This window comes from Oncorhynchus keta, chromosome 20 (assembly GCF_023373465.1).
Source record: "Oncorhynchus keta strain PuntledgeMale-10-30-2019 chromosome 20, Oket_V2, whole genome shotgun sequence".
NCBI lineage: Eukaryota > Metazoa > Chordata > Actinopteri > Salmoniformes > Salmonidae > Oncorhynchus > Oncorhynchus keta.
Window position 1 is genome coordinate 13,443,520 of NC_068440.1, and position 21,939 is coordinate 13,465,458.

General features: G+C 41.6%; 1 protein-coding gene across 2 annotated transcripts in view; it reads right to left on the reverse strand.

The window, feature by feature from the left end:
• LOC118399433 (transcriptional repressor p66-beta) overlaps positions 1 to 6,058 on the reverse strand; it is a 50,692-nt gene extending 44,634 nt beyond the window's left edge. Inside the window, exon 1 of one of the 2 annotated variants that reach the window (XM_052472095.1) lies at positions 5,722 to 6,058. The gene's annotated coding sequence lies outside the window, so the exon portion shown is untranslated. The remainder of the gene's footprint in view (positions 1 to 5,721) is intronic. The other variant, XM_035795503.2, reaches the window with a different exon arrangement.
• Between the last annotated feature and the right edge of the window lie 15,881 nt (positions 6,059 to 21,939).

The following is a 21,939-nucleotide window of genomic DNA, read 5'->3' on the forward strand; positions in this document are numbered from 1 at the left end:
TGGGTGAGTGCAATCAACACCGTATTTTTTCCCCACACCATGAGAGACAAATCCCCTCCCTCTGAAGGTCATGAGATCAATATTAGGATATTCAACATTGAAGCTTCTCCAACACAACATGAACCTTTCATCAGAGGTCATTGTGACTGCATCCTAAGCACATCAGTGGAGGGCACCTGGTTTATTGTTATCCAACCGCAGGTGCCCTGGTCGTTTATTTAGAGGCTGTCACTTTGTTGTGTCTGGGACAAAGGGGGCGTTTAAAAGGGCAGCCCGTCCGTTTTCAAAACTTTTTTTCTTTTGACCAAGGTCAACAGCCCTGAAGCACAGCCAAGGCCACCTACATTGAGTGCTTTTGTGATCTTTCCCTCAAAAAATGATAAAGGCCTACATAAAAAAACTGCCCAGTTTGTCCGATATAGGCCTAAAATCTCATTTATAAGCAATCTTTATTTGGAACAGATTTGTTCCCAGGAGAGGAAGCGGTTGCTTATCCTTAAAATTAGAATGATGCAGAACCTGATAGTTTTAGCGGATGATAAAAATTCAATCGGCAAGTTCTACTGAGCCAAGGGACTGGCTGTAGCCATAATCTGTGATCAATCTGAAATATTGCATTGATGATACACATCTACAGAAACCGACCAGTGGAACATTTATCAAGGCAATAGCATACCTTTCTCTGCGGAACTGAATCTGTATCAATAGGAACTTGTCAGGGTTGAATCTTGGCACAATGTCGCATCAGAAATGCAGGAGGACAGAGGCCTCATGGGCTTTGCGACACCAGGCAGTCAGTAGCGATAAGGCATCATGGAAATTAAAGTGTGCACACTGTGAAATCCCTTCACGGGCAGCGCCAGTGTACTGGAGCACATCAATTGTGTTAAAGAACCGCAAAGAAATCAAATAAATAAATAACATTATATGTCACATACTACCTAAACTGGGTAAAACCTCCTTGATGATGAACTATTGATGCTCTATATCAGGAACAGAATTCAAGAATATGCTAAAGCCACCCAAAAAAGAGATTTGTAATGGATTCCTCTTCTACCCCATGTAGTTGAGCGTGATCAGGGCCACAGGTCTCTCCATACACATACAGTGCCTTGCGAAAGTATTCGGCCCCCTTGAACTTTGCGACCTTTTGCCACATTTCAGGCTTCAAACATAACGATATAAAACTGTATTTTTTTGTGAAGAATCAACAACAAGTGGGACACAATCATGAAGTGGAACGGCATTTATTGGATATTTCAAACTTTTTTAACAAATCAAAAACTGAAAAATTGGGCGTGCAAAATTATTCAGCCCCTTTACTTTCAGTGCAGCAAACTCTCTCCAGAAGTTCAGTGAGGATCTCTGAATGATCCAATGTTGACCTAAATGACTAATGATGATAAATACAAATCACCTGTGTGTAATCAAGTCTCTGTATAAATGCACCTGCACTGTGATAGTCTCAGAGGTCCGTTAAAAGCGCAGAGAGCATCATGAAGAACAAGGAACACACCAGGCAGGTCCGAGATACTGTTGTGAAGAAGTTTAAAGCCGGATTTGGATACTAAAAGATTTCCCAAGCTTTAAACATCCCAAGGAGCACTGTGCAAGCGATAATATTGAAATGGAAGGAGTATCAGACCACTGCAAATCTACCAAGACCTGGCCCTCCCTCTAAACTTTCAGCTCATACAAGGAGAAGACTGATCAGAGATGCAGCCAAGAGGCCCATGATCACTCTGGATGAACTGCAGAGATCTACAGCTGAGGTGGGACACTCTGTCCATAGGACAACAATCAGTCGTATATTGCACAAATCTGGCCTTTATGGAAGAGTGGCAAGAAGAAATCCATTTCTTAAAGATATCCATAAAAAGTGTCGTTTAAAGTTTGCCACAAGCCACCTGGGAGACACACCAAACATGTGGAAGAAGGTGCTCTGGTCAGATGAAACCAAAATTGAACTTTTTGGCAACAATGAAAAACGTTATGTTTGGCGTAAAAGCAACACAGCTCATCACCCTGAACTCACCATCCCCACTGTCAAACATGGTGGTGGCAGCATCATGGTTTGGGCCTGCTTTTCTTCAGCAGGGACAGGGAAGATGGTTAAAATTGATGGGAAGATGGATGGAGCCAAATACAGGACCATTCTGGATGAAAACCTGATGGAGTCTGCAAAAGACCTGAGACTGGGATGGAGATTTGTCTTCCAACAAGACAATGATCCAAAACATAAAGCCAAATCTACAATGGAATGGTTCAAAAATAAACATATCCAGGTGTTAGAATGGCCAAGTCAAAGTCCAGACCTGAATCCAATCGAGAATCTGTGGAAAGACCTGAAAACTGCTGTTCACAAATGCTCTCCATCCAACCTCACTGAGCTCGAGCTGTTTTGCAAGGAGGAAAGGGAAAAAATTTCAGTCTCTCGATGTGCAAAACTGATAGAGACATACCCCAAGCGGCTTACAGCTGTAATCGCAGCAAAAGGTGGCGCTACAAAGTATTAACTTAAGGGGGTTGAATAATTTTGCACGCCCAATTTTTCAGTTTTTGATTTGTTAAAAAAGTTTGAAATATCCAATAAATGTCGTTCCACTTCATGATTGTGTCCCACTTGTTGTTGATTCTTCACAAAAAAATACAGTTTTATATCTTTACGTTTGAAGCCTGAAATGTGGCAAAAAGTCGCAAAGTTCAAGGGGGCCGAATACTTTCGCACGGCACTGTATGGGAAGGAGCGTATGGATGGTAGAGTGATACACATTAGAGGACATGGCCATGGATGGTCCATCATTGACAAAGCAGTGCCGTAACCATTCATTCATACTGCTAGACAGTGTTCAACACCAGGGAGTCCCATTCACAGACTGCAGACTTTCATTCATTCATACACAGAGAGAGACAGAGAGAGAGACAGAGAGAGAGGTAGGTAGACACAGAGAGAGAGAGAATAGAGAGCTGAGCACTAGATTTTCCAGGGCTCAGAAAGTACTGTACTTTTGGATTACTTGGTAGAATATAGTGTCTGGTGGAAAAGCACAGGTTGAAATACTTCTCAGAGAGTATTGTAGGACTATGAAGACTGGGAACATTAAATAAGCAAAAATACAATATTCAGACAACAAGACCCATGATGAAGGATCCATGTTTAGATGTGTTTATCCTTAATTCCTGCATATCTTGGATTGGTATAGATTACAGTAGGTTATGCATGTCTTATTTCCATATATGATCTGAAAGAAAATACTTCCTCTTGGCTTCAGCGTTTTAACTCCAAAAGGAACTTGTTCATTGCGCCCGAGTACCCCTGCGTCATTCTGAAGTTGAGATCCCAAAATAGAACAGATATAGGCATAGCCAGGAGAAGTAGTTTGGGGGTGGTGCAATTTTTATTTTTTTTGCCCACGCTGAAGATGTCTATATCGGTCTGCTAACACAGGACTAGTAAAGGCCCAGCGCACTACTTTTGTGATTTAAAAAAAAAACTAAATGTATTTTAGTATTTACCAGAATTTGTCATTTTAGTCTTATACTTATCTGCACAAATCAGTTAATCTGATAATACTTGTGGAATATAAAAATACTTGCTTGATATATATGTTTTCCAGTTTCTTTAAATACTTCGCAAATGCAACTTATTTCTATGTAAAAACTGAAATGATCTATTCATTCCTTTTCCATTTTAGTAGACACTCTTATCCAGAGCAACTTACACTAGTGAGTGCATACATTTTCGTACTGGTCCTCCGCGGGAATCGAACCCACAACCCTAGCGTTGCAAGTGCCATGCTGCCAACTGAGCCACATCATCACATCTCATTTCAAACCACTTGGTGTCTCAATTACTATATTGTGCATTGTTTTTCTTTATGTTGATGGAAAGTCTACAGGTACAAACCGAGATGACTAGCCTATTTACAATACAGTAATGTACATTAAGTGGTTTGTAAGGATGGTAAATTAATACTGCACAAAAAGTGGTTGTTTCCCATTTTTTATTTGATGTGATTGTTTTGTGTCTTTGCCCATAACTTTGCACCTTTCGATGTAAATACTCGAGGACAGAGTTTGTTTGTTCTGGATCCCATTATAATGACAATTACAGAGAAAAGGACAAGGCAACAACTCTTACAATTACTGAATCCTGCAAGATACTGTTCTTAATCATACAGCTACCTTTTTTGCCAAAGCAGAGAAAAATATGTTTACCCTGTGCTGGAGATGCTTCAACCGTGTATAATATATATCATGTAAAAGGCCCAGTGCACTATTTTTGTGAAAAATATGTTTTGTACATGATTATTTTTTATATTATTTTATTTATTTTTTATTCAATTCTGATTATTCAGGGGGGTGCTTAGCACCCCTAATTCCTGTGGCTATGGATATAGGCTTTATTTGGAACTTTTACGAATGGTCTCTCCTGTGTTTCAACTAGTCTTCATCAATTCAGCAGACTTTTCCTTACATTGTTCTGTAAACTGCAGGCAATAGCCAGGCCTACATAGACACTGCGCTCCCGCTGTCAGATTAAATCTTAGAAAGTAATTCAACGAGGGAAGGGTAGAATAATTTAAATTGAATTCAATCCAAGTATTTTGGCAATCCCATCGATAGGCTAATAAATGGGTGAAAACTATTCTCAGTGGGAACCAATGTATATATATTCCAACAGATGCCTGGCAAGAGAGTCTACACACGGACTCCCCAAAATGTTGCCAAAGCCGCATAAGGATCAGACAGTTAGGCTTGGCCCAGTTGAGTAGCCTCAGCTCTACCCAGTCTGCCTATCTAAATAAATTAGGCGCTGTCTCACGATTGACTTGTCTGCCGCACCGAGAATAAAAGCCGGCCCATATTAGCTATTGATCTGCGTTTCTTTCCTAAAGTCATCTGGACATCTACCGCTGCTAATCAGTGGTTGCCCCTTGGTGACAATCAATGCATGCATTCGCGTTAGAATTACATTTCAAGTCTTACAACATGTCATGCGTCAGGCAGCCATTTGAGTGCATATGGAACAATTTAAGAACGTCCTCACTTACGTATATGGCTGATAGATTTTCGGATTTAAAAAAATATATTGTACAGCCTCAACTACAGTGCACCGTAACCTCATCCACACAGCTATGTGAAGCTATCACTTTAGTCTTGTGTCTACAACTACGTTGGTCTTACACACGGATATGCTTCATACAAGGTGTTTTAAAGCGAAATATGTGTGTATACTTAGAGGATTCACCGTGTGCACATGCTTTGCTTGTGTATCCACCCGGGCACACGCAGGGCTTTCTCCGCCAATCTGAGTTAACCCCCAGAGACGCGAAATTAAACAATGAAACGGATTTGTTGCCATTGCACGAGTCTTTAATATTTCTCTAAACTTTTGTTTCTTTCACAATGAGCCCTTTATGACAAAGCGCGACATGTAGTATCAAATGATCCCAGACCTTGATTAGTCACTTTGAACCGTTGGTTGTTGGTCGCTTGCAAATCAGCTTGCATCAATATATGAACCATGTTATTGTATTGTCTATCTTTGCAGCACCCCCCACTCCTGTCACCCCCATATCACCCCCCCCCATAACCTTGGAGGCGATTATTACTACCCAATGAGAGTTTACTCCAACCGAAAGAATCCAAATCCTGCCGCCGCAATTTCAAAAAATATATTCCATCTCAGTTAGGCCTTATCCATATCCTCGGACTCACCTGACTCGACTTTCCCCTCAGGTTCCACAAGCTCGGGGTTCTCTTTCAGATCCTGAAGCGCTGCAGTAGCTCCTCGCGACCAGTCCCCGGCACCGGCAGGCAACACAAAAGCGCTGATTGGGCCTCGGCTAGCGCTCATCCCCTTGGTCTCAGTCCAGACAGACGGGTTATTGGTCGCCGGCTATGTCGAAGGCGCGCCCCTATTATTAAGGTGTGTGTTGTTGTCTATGTCTGGAGGGGAGGGGACAAGAAGCAGTGCAATGATGGTAACTAAATGGGTTGTTATGCGCGCCGTGTCGGCAGCACCAGGCAAGCTTACAACATTGACAGATAGTGGACAGCCATATGAACTCCCTCTTCTTTCGGCGATGGTCATCGACTGAATCTCCGAGGAACAATACCGTTTCTATGACTCATCTTGAACCTAGGATTTTTTTCCACAGATTTTATTTCAATTAACTTGTTGTATCCCCTTTCTATCAAGAACACTAGATCAACCGCTTGATACGGCAGTAAATCATATGCGCAAAAGCATAAATAAGATAACACAATTTGGTGTTATATAATTGATCTATTTTCAAATTGTATATTTTTTTACACAATTTAGGATTTGTATAAAAAAATATAGGCTGCATAGCCTATATACATATTCTACATATAGGGCTTGCACATACATATTCATACATATGACCATGTAACATCAGTAGCCTATCATTTAGGCTACAATAGAACTATACTCAAAATAATCGATAATGAACAATAAAATGCCTTCCACTTGCTGACCTACTTAACAAACTATAACCCAGTCGAATGTAAATGTTTCAATATGCAATTTTGGAACTAAAATAGGATTGTTAAAACAGGGATTTGGCTCAGAAGTATTGTTGAACTCCACTTTAGGTCGTCCATACAAGGCAAGCAATATTGTTATTCATTAAAAAAAATGTTTGCATTGGTTATGCATAGACTATGTAAGCATTGTATAGCCTTAGCCTGTAATAATCTAAATTCTAGGACTTCAGTCATAGTTTATTGATGGCCGCCATGGCTGTGATAATAACCATTACCTATACAGTAGACTATAGCCATTTTGCAGGGGAAAACGTGGAAAAAGCTCACGGTGCATGAGCAAGTTTTACTTAAAGCTTAGCCTACTGTATGTATAGACAGCTCCATATGAACTCAGTGACCGAGTTCAGATTCTCCTTCATTGCACATACAGTTGAAGTCAGATATTTACATACGCCTTAGCCAAATACATTTAAACTCAGTTTTTCACAATTCCTGACATTTAATCCTAGTAAAACATGTCTGTCTTAGGTCAGTTAGGATCACGTATTTATTTTAAGAATGTGAAATGTAAGAATTATAGAGAGGATGATTTATTTCAGCTTTTTTTTTCTTTCATCACAAATAGTCCATTAGTATTTAGTAGCATTGTCTTTAAATTGTTTAACTTGGATCAAACATTTCGGGAAGCTTTCCGCAAGCTTCCCACAATAAGTTGGGGGAATTTTGGCCCATTCCTCCTGACAGAGCTGGTGTAACTGAGACAGGATTGTAAGGCTTCCGATCTCGCACACGCTTTTTCAGTTCTGCCGAAAAAATTATATCGGATTGAGGTCAGGGCTTTGTGATGACCACTCCAATACCTTGACTTTGTTGTCCCTAAGTAATTTTGCCACAATTTTGGAAGTATGCTTGGGGTCATTGTCCATTTGGAAGACCCATTTGCGACCAAGCTTTCACTTCCTGACTGATGTCTTGAGATGTTGCTTCAATATATCCACATCATTTTCCCCCTCATGATGCCATCTATTTTGTGAAGTGCACCAGTCCCTCCTGCAGCAAAGCACCCCCACAACATGATGCTGCCACCCCCAAGCTTCACGGTTGGGATGGTGTTCTTTGGCTTGCAAACCTCCCCTTTTTTCCTCCAAACATAATGATGGTCCTTATGGCCAAACAGTTCTATTTCTGTTTCATCAGACCAGAGGACATTTCTCCAAAAATACTATCTTTGTCCCCATGTGCAGTTGCAAACCGTAGTCTGGCTTTTTTATGGCGGTTTTGGAGCAGTGGCTTCTTCCTTGCTGAGCGGCCTTTCAGGTTATGTCGATACAGGACTCGTTTTACTGTGGATATAGACACTTTTGTACCTGTTTCCTCCAGCATCTTCACAAGGTCCTTTGCTGTTGTTCTGGGAGATTGATTTGCACTTTTCGCACCAAAGTACGTTCATCTCTAGGAGACAGAAAGTGTCTCCTTCCTGAGCGGTATGACAGCTGTGTGGTCCCATGGTGTTTATACTTGCGTACTATTGTTTGTACAGATTAATGTGGTACCTTCAGGCATTTGGAAATTTTTCCCACGGATGAACCCGACTTGAGGTCTCCAACTTTTTGAGGTCTTGGCTGATTTCTTTTGATTTTCCCATGATGGCACTGAGTTTGAAAGTAGGCCTTGAAATACATCCACAGGTACACCTCCGATTGACTCAAGTTATGTCAATTAGCCTATCAGAAGCTTCTAAAGCCATGACATCATTTTCTGGAATTTTCCAAGCTGTTTAAAGGCACAGTGAACTTAGTGTATCTAAACTTCTGACCCACTGGAATTGTGATACAATGAATTATAAGTGAAATAATCTGTCTGTAAACAATTGTTGGAAAAATTACTTGTGTCATGCACAAAGTAGATGTCCTAACTGACTTGCCAAAACTATAGTTTGGTAACAAGAAGTTTGTGGAGTGGTTGAAAAACTAGTTTTAATGACTCCAACCTATGTGTTTGTAAACTTCTGACTTGAACTGTGTATTCTGTCAAATGCTACATTTTAGTATGACATTGTATATTATTGTAATGGCTAAAAAATAAGCAGCCATCTAATCAAAACCACTATCCTGTCTTCAAGTGTCAAAATGTGTGTCAACAGCTGGAGCTTGGTGTTTCTTTGGGGCAAGTTAATGGTTAATTGGAGTAATGTTTGTTGGACAAATATACCCATATATTTTTACATGCACGTGCAGGCACAGCGTTGCAAAGTGAGGGTAAACCTTCGACGTTTACCAGTAAACTACCAGAATTTTGGTATCTTTCAAAGATTTTATTTAATCCATCACAGGACATCTTGTGGCCCTTTTTGGGTACTTCAGATTGTTACAGGTGTAATTATCTCGGGCCCTCTCTCTGGTCTTATCACATGTAAAATAATTAAATAATATTATTTTTAAATAAACAATTGAATGACAAAGCTGTAAAATATTATCCTAAATATAAACCATCAACTTAGTAAATACCATTGCTGTTTAATATGAGTGCTTCAGCATTAAATATCCTTTATATTTTTTTGTTACAAACTTGTATTTATTTTATTATGTCAATATCTAGTTGTTGTCAATGTTTTGGCGTCCAACTGGTGGCAGTTGCGAAAAAGTCAATAGTTGGATGAGTTGCAGAGGCAATTTAAAATAATGCAATTGTTTATCATTAGTTAGGCTATTATCTCTTGAAATTCGTGGACAATATGGACACAGATATAAAACATGAATACTCCATATGAATACATTTGATAAAAGTTATTAGTATAAATGACCAACGTGACGATAGATTGCCATGCATTGTCTATTCATTACCAATATTACTGAAGATTCTGGTAAACATTGGTATATTACCCGTAGCTCTGCAACCCTATGCAGGCGTGCAGAGCCACAGTTTTCTTGATATGAATCGCAATTGTGTTGATCTTCACTGTTAAATATCATTACGTTTGGCAACAGCGGTAACTGAGCCCTCTATGACGTGCAAAGGAACCCTCGCTTGGCACTTGGCCATGATACTTATATGTGCAATAGGCCTATCAGGCGATTGTATAAAATCACAAACACTATGCTACTCATGTAAGTGATGCAAATTTTAGGCTTTACCATCTGTAAATTCTGGGTTTCACATCAGTTTTTTTGTTATTTACCATAAACGTTATATTACACTGTTTTTAATTAATTATTCACGATTAAATATTAAACTGGGTCACGTTGGTCTTATAACCCGAGCTGGCTTAGCCATGTCATGTAAAATAGAACGTCACATTATCAACCACTGATATAATCATGATGGCAAGGCCACAGGGTCAGCATTTAAAATCTTGAAGTCATCTTATCCTGCTTTTCGATTAACCCCAGGAAGAGTAGACAAGAACCTGGTTAGGGAGCTTTGTTCACTAACTGACTGTTACTCAATGGGATGAGGTAGTGCCTCCAAAACAAGCAGACTCTTGCTCAGGGTTCTTCAGTCCCTATGTACAGTATTGTACAGTGAAAATAAGAGCTTTGTCACCCTTTATGGGCAGAATACAATGACTGTGGACACTTTTTAATTTTTAGAATGTGTGTGTTTGTGTGTCTGTGTGCATGTGTATGGTGTGTGTGTGTGTGTGTTTCTAATTAACCCCTGCCATCAACGTATTGCTTGATATTGAAAGCGGACTCCAAATAAGAGAAATGCATCTGTCACTCAGTGAGAAGCAAGTTTTTTTGCTGATGCTGATGTTGATTACTTCTCTCTTTTAGGACTCTCATCACCAACGAATTATGAGTCCTAAAATTAAGATTACAGGGAAAATCATCACAGAATATAAACATGACTTTTCTGCAGTTTGTCAGGGTCAAGTGCACCTTGATAGGGGTCAGTTCCCAGTTATGTCCCCTACTCTAAATTCAGACACAACGCTTCCCTTGTTTTCATTATCCAAATTCCCTAGCCACCAGGTCATCTTTCTAACTGCAGTACTGTACTGTACGTTTCAAACACATTCAGAACCTTTCCCAGAAGTGATCTACCACTGCTGCCCAAAAATAACCCACAAACACAAGAAGTGAACCTGTTTTCGGTAGCCTGCTTTGTCTTCTAGAGTAAAGCGCTAATTGTGCGCTAGGCAGTGGTTTTGCAATGGTAGGTACACATTACCTAGTAGTAGGAATGAAATGTACTAGTAGGAATTAAATGCGACATAGTCCCCTGCACCGAACGTCTCGTTAACATCCATGGAGCAGCTGTACTATCAGAGGACCATGCAGGGCACAAAATGTGCAAGCCAGAGTGTTCTTCTCCGGTGCCTGCTCTAAATCATTCATGTGAAGGTGGGCGCTGCAACTGGACAAGAGATCAACAGAAAACAGAGAAGGCATCTGGAGGGTTGCAGCACCGCAACACTGCAGTAGTCCACCAACTGCATTATGTTACATTATATTCATTGTACCTTGCTTTGAGAGAGGATGCTGTGTGACTTATCTCATGCATTATTTAATCTCAGTGCCTTAATGCACATTGCTTGAGCCAGCAGTGTGATTTAGATATGAACCTTTTGAATACTGTATTTGTCAACTATTGGCCCAACGAAGGCCTTTGTAAAGTTCCATATTTCCCTGCAACATTTTGTCAAAGTATTCCCCTTGTGAAGCACCTACTTGAACACTACTTCCTCTGTAGTGATTATTCAGTGGTGATTTCCTACAGTAGATTACAGATACATTTCAAACATGCCCACTGTAAATACAACAACATGTTCTCTAATGGTTGGCCATTTTTGTGTGGAAAGGAAGAGAGGGGAAGTATTGTTTTACATGGCTACACAGCACTTACACATAACAGTCATGTTAAATCAATGACTCCTCCAATGAAAGGGAGGAAGAACACCTCTTCAAAGTATTTCCAACAGAGACACTGAGTGACTTCCTGACCCCATATGAAAGGATGCGTGACCAAAGCTCTCCATCAAAGGAGGTGGGGATTAAGGGTTCTGAAAAGTTTTTTTTTGATTACATGACAGGAAATTACAGCTATATGGGTGAGGGACCGCTCAAAACACTGCAGATACGGAGGGAGGGTGATGCACAGCAGTGTAACCTGGGTCATGTTCATTAGTGGAAAATGTTATCCGCGATTCATATTGAACAAGTCCAGGAAGTCCCTCTTTCAGTCAGTTTTCTTCATTAGGCAGTTTGGTGCCTAATGAACACAACCCTTGCCCTTCCCAACCATTCGGAAGACATAGGCCAGGATTCAGTCTAAGAGAGCAAGTTGTTCCTTTTAAATAACCTTTTAAATGACTTTTTAACGTCAATTATAGTGCAGCTCCATGCATTGAATCTCGGCCATATTCTTTGTTTACAGCACTGGAGATTCCCCTGACATTCCAGTAAAATAGTTTGGTTAATTGGCTATTAAGCGAATAGCATGCATGGTAAAGAAAAACTGTGCTATCGCAAACGTTGATGGATTGATTGCTGATGAGAACTGCAGCCAGTATAGGTACATTCTGCCACTCATATGGTTGTCTGGCAGTTGCTTAACCATGCAGGTAAAAAGCATGCTTACATTGGGCCACCAATAACGTCAGGTTGTTCATCCCTCTAAGACGGGCGGGCAATTCCCCTCCTCTTGAGGGCCTGATAGGTGTCACAGTTTTGCCCCAACCCCAGCTAACACACCTGACTTCAACAATCACCTGATCATGATCTTCAGATCTTCAAGTGTGACACCAAATCAGGCCCTCTAGGACTGGAGTTGCCCACCCCTGCTCTAAGGGACAGGAAGTCTAAAATAATGGGGTTAAAGATACCTGCTTTGTTATCCCTTCATAGGCATTTTCTCACATCTAATTGATGGACAGATTTTTGTGGCAGCGGCCCTGTCTCTATAGATCAAATTGGGGTTTTGTCATCACTCAAAAACAGTTGTTTGAAAAAACATTGCCCCGGCTGACGCGGAAATATGTTAACACCACAATTAGATGTGCTGTTTGGCCTAATCTGACATTAACCTCTCGTCGACATACAGTAGGGTAGAAAGGGACAAACAATCACACATAGGGAGATCTGATGGAGTATGTAGGTTTCAACTGGCCCCGCGTCCAGGCTTTGCCAAAAAAAAAAAACGTCATTACGGTTGCCCAAATTCATTCTATAATCCGGGCCCCTCTAAATTTGGTGTGTCAACATGGGGCCCACATTAAATAGTGACTCTAAATAGATTACGAGGTTTAACTCCTGATTAAAAACCCATACTACAAAATACGGATAAGGCTGCAAACACTTTGGTAAGACTGCCATATGTTAGAGAGAGGAACAAGTGGTGTTCCAGACAGTAGATACAGTGGACAAGCAGACAGACACACCATGTGAGAACATAAAACAGTAAAGAAACTTTAACTGAAGAGAAGATATAACTCACATTGACACAATAGTCCAATTGTCTTGTCGATTGTTCCTGAAAGCATTTTTTTTAACCTTTATTTAACCAGGAAGGGCTCATTGAGATTTAAAATCTCTTTTTCAAGAGCGTCCTGGCCAAGATAGGAAGCACCAAGTCATTACAAAAATTACAGACAAACAACATGAAAAACTACAAGTAATCCAGTAAAAACCATAGAATTCACAAGAGTATAACAAAATCAAAAAACAGCTAATTAAAAACATTGACAGGTCAGGGAATCAGTCTCAAGTTCATTCATCAGTGATTTAAAAATACCAATCGGGACAAGTTCTTCCAGTTTAAAAGTATTTTGTAAGGCGTTCCAAGACGATCGCGCAGAATACATAAAAGCCCTTTTACCAAATTCAGTTTGTACATTTGGAACAGTTAGCAGGAAAAGTCCAGCGAACGAAGAGAGTACCCACCACATTTCTGAACAATAAAAATGCTCAAATAAAAAGGCAGTAAACCCAAAATGGCTTTGTAAATAAAGGTATACCAGTGCCTGAGCCTACGAGTGACAAGAGAAGGCCAGCCAACCCTGGTATACAAAGTGCAGTGGTGCGTAAGGGTTTTGCAGTTTAAAATAAATCTCAAAGTGCCATGGTAAATAAAGGGTGTCAATTGATCTCAAACACTGAGCGGAAGCATTCATATATAAAATATCCCCATAGTCTAGTAAAGGCATAAATGTAGCTGAAACTAGCCTCCTTCTGGCTTCAAAAGAAAAACAGGCCTTATTCCTAAAATAAAATCCCAATGTCAGCTTAATTTTTTTTGTAAGTTGTTGAATATGCAATTTAAAAGAGAGGCCATCATCAATTAAAATTCCAAGATTTATATGAGGTTACAACCTCAATCTCCTTGCCCTGACAGGTAGTAATAGGTGAAAGGTTCAGAGGTCTATTTCTTGCTTTAGAAAACACCATTAGTTTAAATTGACACAAGGTATGTTGAACAGTATAAAAAGCAGTTTGCAAGTTCTGGAAAGCTTTTGTAAGAGATGAGGCACAACAGTAAATAACAGTGTCATCAGCATAAAAATGAAGTTGCGCATTTTGGACATTTTTGTCTAAATCATTTATATAAATAGTGAATGGGAGAGGACCAAGTCCAGAGCCTTGGGGCACACCATTCAGGACAGACAATTTAACAGACATAAGCCCACCAAATTGAGTGCACTGAGTTCTATCAGACAGATAGTTAGCAAACTATGCAACTGCATGCACTGAAAGACCTACACGCGGCAATCTCTGCCTTAGTATAGCATAATCAACTGTATCAAAAGCCTTAGAGAGATCAATACAAAGTGAGACACAGTGCTGTTTTTTGTCAAGGGCTTCAGTGATATCATTTAAAACCTTCATGGCTGCTGTAATTGTGCTATGCTTCTTCCTGAAGCCCAATTGGTACATTGATAAAATAGAGTTAGTAAATAAAAACTCTACTAGCTGTTCACTCACAAGGGTTTCAATTATTTTCACCAGGGGTGACAGCTTTGAAATTGGCCTATAATTATTTAAAAGAGTTGGATCTCCCCCTTTTAAAAGTGGTAGGACAAATGCTGATTTCCAGATTTTCGGAATTTCATTACATTCCAGGGTTAGATTGAACAGACATGTAAGTGGTTCAGCTATGAAATCAGCTGCCAGATTTAAAAATCAGGGTTTCAAAAGATCAGGACCTGCAGGCTTTCTCTGATCTAAGGATTTCAGGGCTTTATGTACCACCTGCACTGAGAATGGCAAAAAGCTAAACGTTTGACCAGCTCTCACTGGTTCATCCACACAGGGTTGTGCAGAGTCAGAGGACACTGAATCAAACAGCCTACCAGATTATACAAAGTGCTCATTGAAACAATTCAGCATTTCAGTTTTGTAATATACAGCAACAAAGTCCTTCAAAACACATGACGGTAATTCATTAACATTACCAGACATAGACTTAATAGCCTTCCAAAACTTACTAGGGTCATTCAGGTTATCAGTGGTAACAGACATAAAATATTCAGACTTGGCCTTCCTGAGAAGAAAAGAACACTTGTTTCGTAACTGCCTAAAAATAAGCTAATCAGCATCAGAACATGACTTCCTTGCTTTAGCCCAGGCTAGATTACAGTTGTGAATAATACAAGACAGCTCAGAAGAAAACCACGGATTATCCCGCCTTTTAACCCTGAACCTGCGGAATGGGGCATGTTTGTTTACTATTTGGGAAAAACCATCATGAAAGAATTTCCAGGCAGTTTCCACATCAGGGATAAACTCAATCTTACTCCAGTCAAAATAAAACTAATCATGAAAGAAAGCCTGCTCATTAAAACACTTCAAATTTCTCTTACGAATAAAACGTGGGTTTGTCTTAGGAACCTTAGTATTTCTAACAGCAACAACAGCACAATGGTCACTTAAATCATTACAGTCTGCTGTTCCCACATGCTTCAAGAGGGCCACCATTGTCCCTGTTCCCAAGAAAGCTAAGGTAACTGAGCTAAACGACTACCGCCCCGTAGCACTCACTTCCGTCATCATGAAGTGCTTTGAGAGACTAGTCAAGGACCATATCACCTCCACCCTACCTGACACCCTAGACCCACTCCAATTTGCTTACCGCCCATCTGGACAAGAGGAATACCTATGTGAGAATGCTGTTCATCAACTACAGCTCAGCATTTAACACCATAGTACCCTCCAAACTCGTCATCAAGCTCGAGACCCTGGGTCTCGACCCCTCCCTGTGCAACTGGGTACTGGATTTCCTGACGGGCCGCCCCCAGGTGGTGAGGGTAGGTAACAACATCTCCACCCCGTTGATCCTCAACACTGGGGCCCCACAACGGTGCGTTCTGAGCCCTCTCCTGTACTCCCTGTTCACCCACGACTGCGTGGCCATGCACGCCTCCAACTCAATCATCAAGTTTATAGACGACAATACAGTGGTAGGCTTGATTACCAACAACGACGAGACGGCCTACAGGGAGGAGGTGAGGGCCCTCTGAGTGTGTTGTCAGGAAAATAACCTCACACTCAACGTCAACAAAACAATGGAGATGATTGTGGACTTCAGGAAACAGCAGAGGGAGCACCCCCCTATCCACATCGATGGGACAGTAGTGGAGAGGGTAGTAAGTTTTAAGTTCCTCGGCGTACCCATCACGGACAAACTGAATTGGTCCACCCACACAGACAGCGTCGTGAAGAAGGCGCAGCAGCGCCTCTTCCACCTCGGGAGGCTGAAGAAATTTGGCTTGTCACCAAAAGCACTCACAAACTTCTACAGATGCACAATCGGGAGCATCCTGTCGGGCTGTATCACCGCCTGGTATGGCAACTGCTCCGCCCACTACCGTAAGGTAGTGAGGTCTGCACAACGCATCATCGGGGGCAAACTACCTGCCCTCCAGGACACCTACACCACCCGATGTCACAGGAAGGCCATAAAGATCATCAAGGACAACAACCACCCGAGCCACTGCCTGTTCACCCCTTTATCATCCAGAAGACGAGGTCAGTACAGGTGCATTAAAGCAGGGACCGAGAGACTGAAAAACAGCTTCTATCTCAAGGCCATCAGACTGTTAAATCACTAACATGGAGTAGCTGCTGCCAACACACTGACTCAACTCCAGCCACTTTAATAATGGGAATTGATGGAAATTAATGTAAAATATATCACTAGCCACTTTAAACAATGTTACTTAATATAATGTTTACATACCCTACATTACTCATCTCATATGTATATACTGTACTCGATACCATATACTGCATCTTGCCTATGCCATTCTGTACCATCACTCATTCATATATCTTTATGTACATATTCTTTATCCCTTTACACTTGTGTGTATAAGGTAGTAGTTTTGGAATTGTTAGGTTAGATTACTCGTTGGGTATTACTGCATTGTCGGAACTAGAAGCACAAGCATTTCGCTACATTTGCATTAACATCTGCTAACCATGTGTATGTGACAAATACATTTGATTTGATTTGATTTGATTTTTTGATTTTGAAAAAACACCAACCGCAGAATAATTATGTGGAACATTTGTCAACATCAAATCAATCAGGGTAGATTTATCTGGGCATTTAAGATTTGGGCGAGTGGGTGAGTTAATCAACTGGGCAAGATTCATAGAATTACAAAACATTTTTAAATCATCAGACACCGGCTTTAATTAACCAACACCAGTTGAGAACACCAATCAAGATCATTTCACTGTAAAGAGGTTTAGACATAAGGTGCATCAAAGAAGAAAATGCATCACCAAGAGCAGAGGGGGGTCTATAACAGCCAATCACAGTTATGGAGAGACACTTTGAAACCTCATACTGTAACCTGTTAACCTCTGGATTGCTGGCATCCAAATCAAATCCTAACTGCTTACCCCTAGGCACTCCTGCAGGTCTAAAATCATTGAATAAATGAATGAAATGTGCTGAAAATTCCACCCAGGGCAAAGTGAAGTAATTACCATATTGCCTCAAACCCACCTGATGCTTTCAGATTTACAGGAATGCCTAGAGACCAATGACATTTACAAAATAATAATGCTTAAACACTGACAGTGATTATTGACGCACTCTCTCTGAAACCATTAAAACTTGTAGCCAATGCATTTACTAAGTGTGCCAAACAATGCACGTTCTCTGCTTTACACTCAGTTTGTAATTTTATAACACACTTTTTGCAAAACTGTAAACGCAACTCACTGCTTTACACTCAGTTTGCAAATTAATAAGACACTTCTAGCAAAACTATAAACATTGGTCTCTGCATTGCTACACTATTTCGCCAATTGCCTTTCCACATTGACACATGTGAAAACACTTTTAGATAAGGAGTTCACTTACAAATCAGAGCTTGAGTGCTATAAAAACTACTTCTCAGACAGAGTTCAGTGTGTCAAATCGGAGGGCCTGTTGTCCGGACCTCTGGCAGTCTCTATAGGGGTGCCACAGGGTTCTATCCTCGTGCCGACTATTTTCTCTGTAAATATAAATGATGTCGCTCTTGCTGCTGGTGATTTTCTGATCCACCTCTACGCAGACGACACCATTCTGTATACTTCTGGCCCTTCTTTGGACATTGTGTTAACTAACCTCCAGACGAGTTTCAATGCCATACAACTCTCCTTCCATGGCCTCCAACTGCTCTTAAATGCAAAACTAAATGCATGCTCTTCAATCGATCACTGACCACACCTGCCCACCCGTCGAACATCACTACTCTGGACGTTTCTGACTTAGAATATGTGCACAAATACAAATACCTAGGTGTCTGGCTAGACTGTAAACTCTCCTTCCAGACTCACATTAAGCATCTCCAATACAAAATTAAATCTAACATCGGCTTCCTATTTTGCAAAAAAGCATCCTTCACTCATGCTGCCAAACATACCCTTGTAAAACTGACTATCCTACCGATCCTTGACTTTGGCGATGTCATTTACAAAATAGCCTCCAGCACGCTACTCAGCAAATTGGATGCAGTCTATCACAGTGCGATCCATTTTGTCACCAAAGCCCCATATACTACCCACCACTGCGACCTGTATGCTCTCGTTGCCAGGCCCTCGCTTCATATTCGTCGCCAAACACACTGGGTACAGGTCATCTATAAGTCTTTGCTAGGTAAAGCTCTGCCTTATCTCAGCTCACTGGTCACCATAGCAGCACCCACCCGCAGCACGCGCTCCAGCAGGTATATTTCACTGGTCACCCCCAAAGCCAATTCCTCTTTCGGCCACCTTTCCTTCCAGTTCTCTGCTGCCAATGACTGAAACAAACTGCACTTTTTTTTAAATCACTGAAGCTGGAGACTCATCTCCCTCACTAGCTTTAAGCATCAGCTGTCAGAGCAGCTCACAGATCACTGCAGCTGTACATAGCCCATCTGTAAATAGCCCATCCAACTACCTCATCCCCATACTGTTATTCATTTTGCTCCTTTGCACCCCAGTATCTTTACTTGCACACTCATCTTCAGCACATCTATCACTCCAGTGTTTAATTGATATATTGTAATTATTTCGCCACTATGGCCTATTCATTGCCTTACCACCCTTATCCTTCCTCATTTGCACACACTGTATATATACTTTTTCTATTGTATTATTGACTGCATGTTTGTTTATTCCACGTGTAACTCTGTGTTGTTGTTTGCGTTGCACTGCTTTGCTTTATCTTGGCCAGGTCGCAGTTGTAAATGAGAACTTGTTCTCAACTGGCCTACCTGGTTAAATAAAAGGTGAAATTAAATAAAAAAAATAATAGGCCACAGGTAAACATTTGGTTTGGACAACTATGGAGGCCAATATTGGCCAGAGAGTAAGAGGGGTGAGAACTAGAGGAGGAAGAGGATGACGAGGTGGACGAGATGGTGAAGAAGTAAGAGGAGGAATAGATGAAGTAGGACAGCGTTATCAAGGCACAAGGCGAGACCCAAATGTAGACATAGGAGGCAGATGGTTGGAGTCTTACAATGTTTATTCATCCAAAAGGGCTAGGCAAGAGAATGGTTGTGGACAGGCAAAAGGTCAAAACCAGATCAGAGTCCAGGCGGGTACAAAGTCCAGAAACAGGAAAGGGTCAAAATCAGGAGGACTAGAAAAAGGAGAATGCAAAAATCAGGATAACAGGAAAAACACACTGGTTGACTTGAAAACATACAAGACGAACTGGTTCAGAGAGACTGGAAACACAGGAATAAATACACTGGGGAAAATAAGCGACACCTGGAGGGGGTGGAGACAATCACAGGAACAGGTGAAACAGATCAGGGCGTGACAAGAGGAGAAGGAGAGGACAGGGAAAAGGAAGAGAAAGGGGAGTCAGGAACACAACAACTGATGAAATCAGAGCAACTGTGGTTGACCATGTTGTCAACCATGAGATGAGCAGGAGGGAGGCTGGGCAACGGGTTCAACCAAATCTGAGCCTTTATACTGTTGCAGAAATGCGAACCGGTAAGTAACTGTAAGTGCTGTAGTCTTACTGGCACGGTAATATGTACTGTGCTTTCATAATGAGAAGGTGCTACCACTAAAACCATTCAAATGTTTTTACCAAACTGCAAAAGAACAAGTATCTGGTGGAAGCGGTTGACTGTTCACCCCTGAGCAGGAGACCCACATTGTAAATATGGTCATTGCAAAGAACTGCATCAGACTCAGAGAACTGCAGGACCACATAATGGCAGATAACACCATATTCCAAAACGTCTACAGTCTCTCTGCACTGTCTCGTCTACTGAAATGCAATAGAATTAGGATGAAGCAGCTGTACAGAGTATCTTTCGAAAGAAACTCAGACCGTGTAAAACAACTGAGATATGAATATGTGCAGGTAAGCTATACTATCTTATCATTGGTGCTGGTGTAACAGTATAGCTTCCGTCTCTCTCCTCGCCCCTAACCAGGGACCCTCTGCACACATCATCAACAACAGTCACCCTCGAAGCATTGTTACCCATCGCGGCACAAAAGCCGCGGCCCTTGCAGAGCAAGAGAAACCACTACTTCAAGGTCTCAAAGCGAGTGACGTCACCGATTGAAACGCTATTAGCGCGCACCACCGCTAACTAGCTAGCCATTTCACATCGATTACACTGGATCTGGAAGTGTATGGTGCTACATCATATTGACTGATCCCTGTCTTTTCGTACCGTGCTACATTGTTTTGTCTTGTCTCTTTCAGAGAGTCATGGAGCTGGAAGCAGATGCTGTGCATCATGAGCTAATATATGTGGACGAGGCAGGTTTCAACCTTGCAAAAACAAGGGGCCACGGCAGAAATATCGTAGGACACCGTGCCATCATCAACGCCCCGGGACAACGTGGTGGCAACATAACAATGTGTGCGGCTATTAGTCATCATGTAATTCTAGGCCTATACAACACTGCACACATTATCACATTTCTGGACACCCTCCACAACAGACTAATCCCTGATGACCAGGGGCCAGAGCAGCCCAGGTACATTATCATCTGGGACAATGTTAGTTTCCACCGGGCTGCTGTGGTCCGCAATTGGTTCACAGGTCAACCCCTTTTATTGCACTCAATCTCCCCCCATAATCTCCGTTCTTGAATCCTATTGAAGAATTATTCTCTGCATGGCACTGGAAGGTGTATGATCGCCAGCCCCACCAACGTATACCCCTTCTACAATTAATGGAGGAGGCTTGTGATACAATGGGGCAGAGCAGGTGACCCCAAATGCAGACTCAGACGAGGAGACAAGGACAGGTAACCAATGTGTTTATTGAAAAGCGGGAGAGGAGATGGGGTGCAGTCCTGGGGAATATCAGGTGGGTAGTAGGGAATCCGGACTGAGGCTGGGGGCAAGGAGATTTGGAACCGTGGAAGCAGGTCTGGAGCGGAATCCAAAGAAGCAGTAGAGCGTGGATCCAGGGCAGGGAAGCAGGACTGAGGAGACAGGTACCAGAGTCTGAACAGATGGTACTGTAGCGGGGAGAAAAAGCAGCGTGAGGCTAGGGAAAGCAGGCACAACAGGATGACAAAATCTATGCAGGAACAAACAACTAGAGATACTGACTGAGTAGAGGCTACAATCTGACAGTGTGGAAGTGGCAGGGCTGAGTATTTGTAGGGTTCTGGATTATGGAACAGGTTGCAGCTGGTGGGAATCTGCTCCGCTTCCAGCACACCTGTCTCCACTCACACAATCACATACACACAGAGAGAGAGGGAGCGAGCACTGGGGAAGTGGTGGCGTATTTAGGGAGGTCCAAGATGAGAAGTAGAGGGCATGGAACAGATGTAACAGCTTGTGGAGATCAGGGGTCACACTAGGCCTGGATACGGCACTCCAGGCGATACTTTCTATGCTGCCTAACTCAAGACAACATCACATGTGATTTGGATGAAGTATTCTGGCCAGACCCACAACGAAGGCAAGATTTCTTTTTATTTTTTTATTTTTTCACAATTGTTTTTGTTTTCG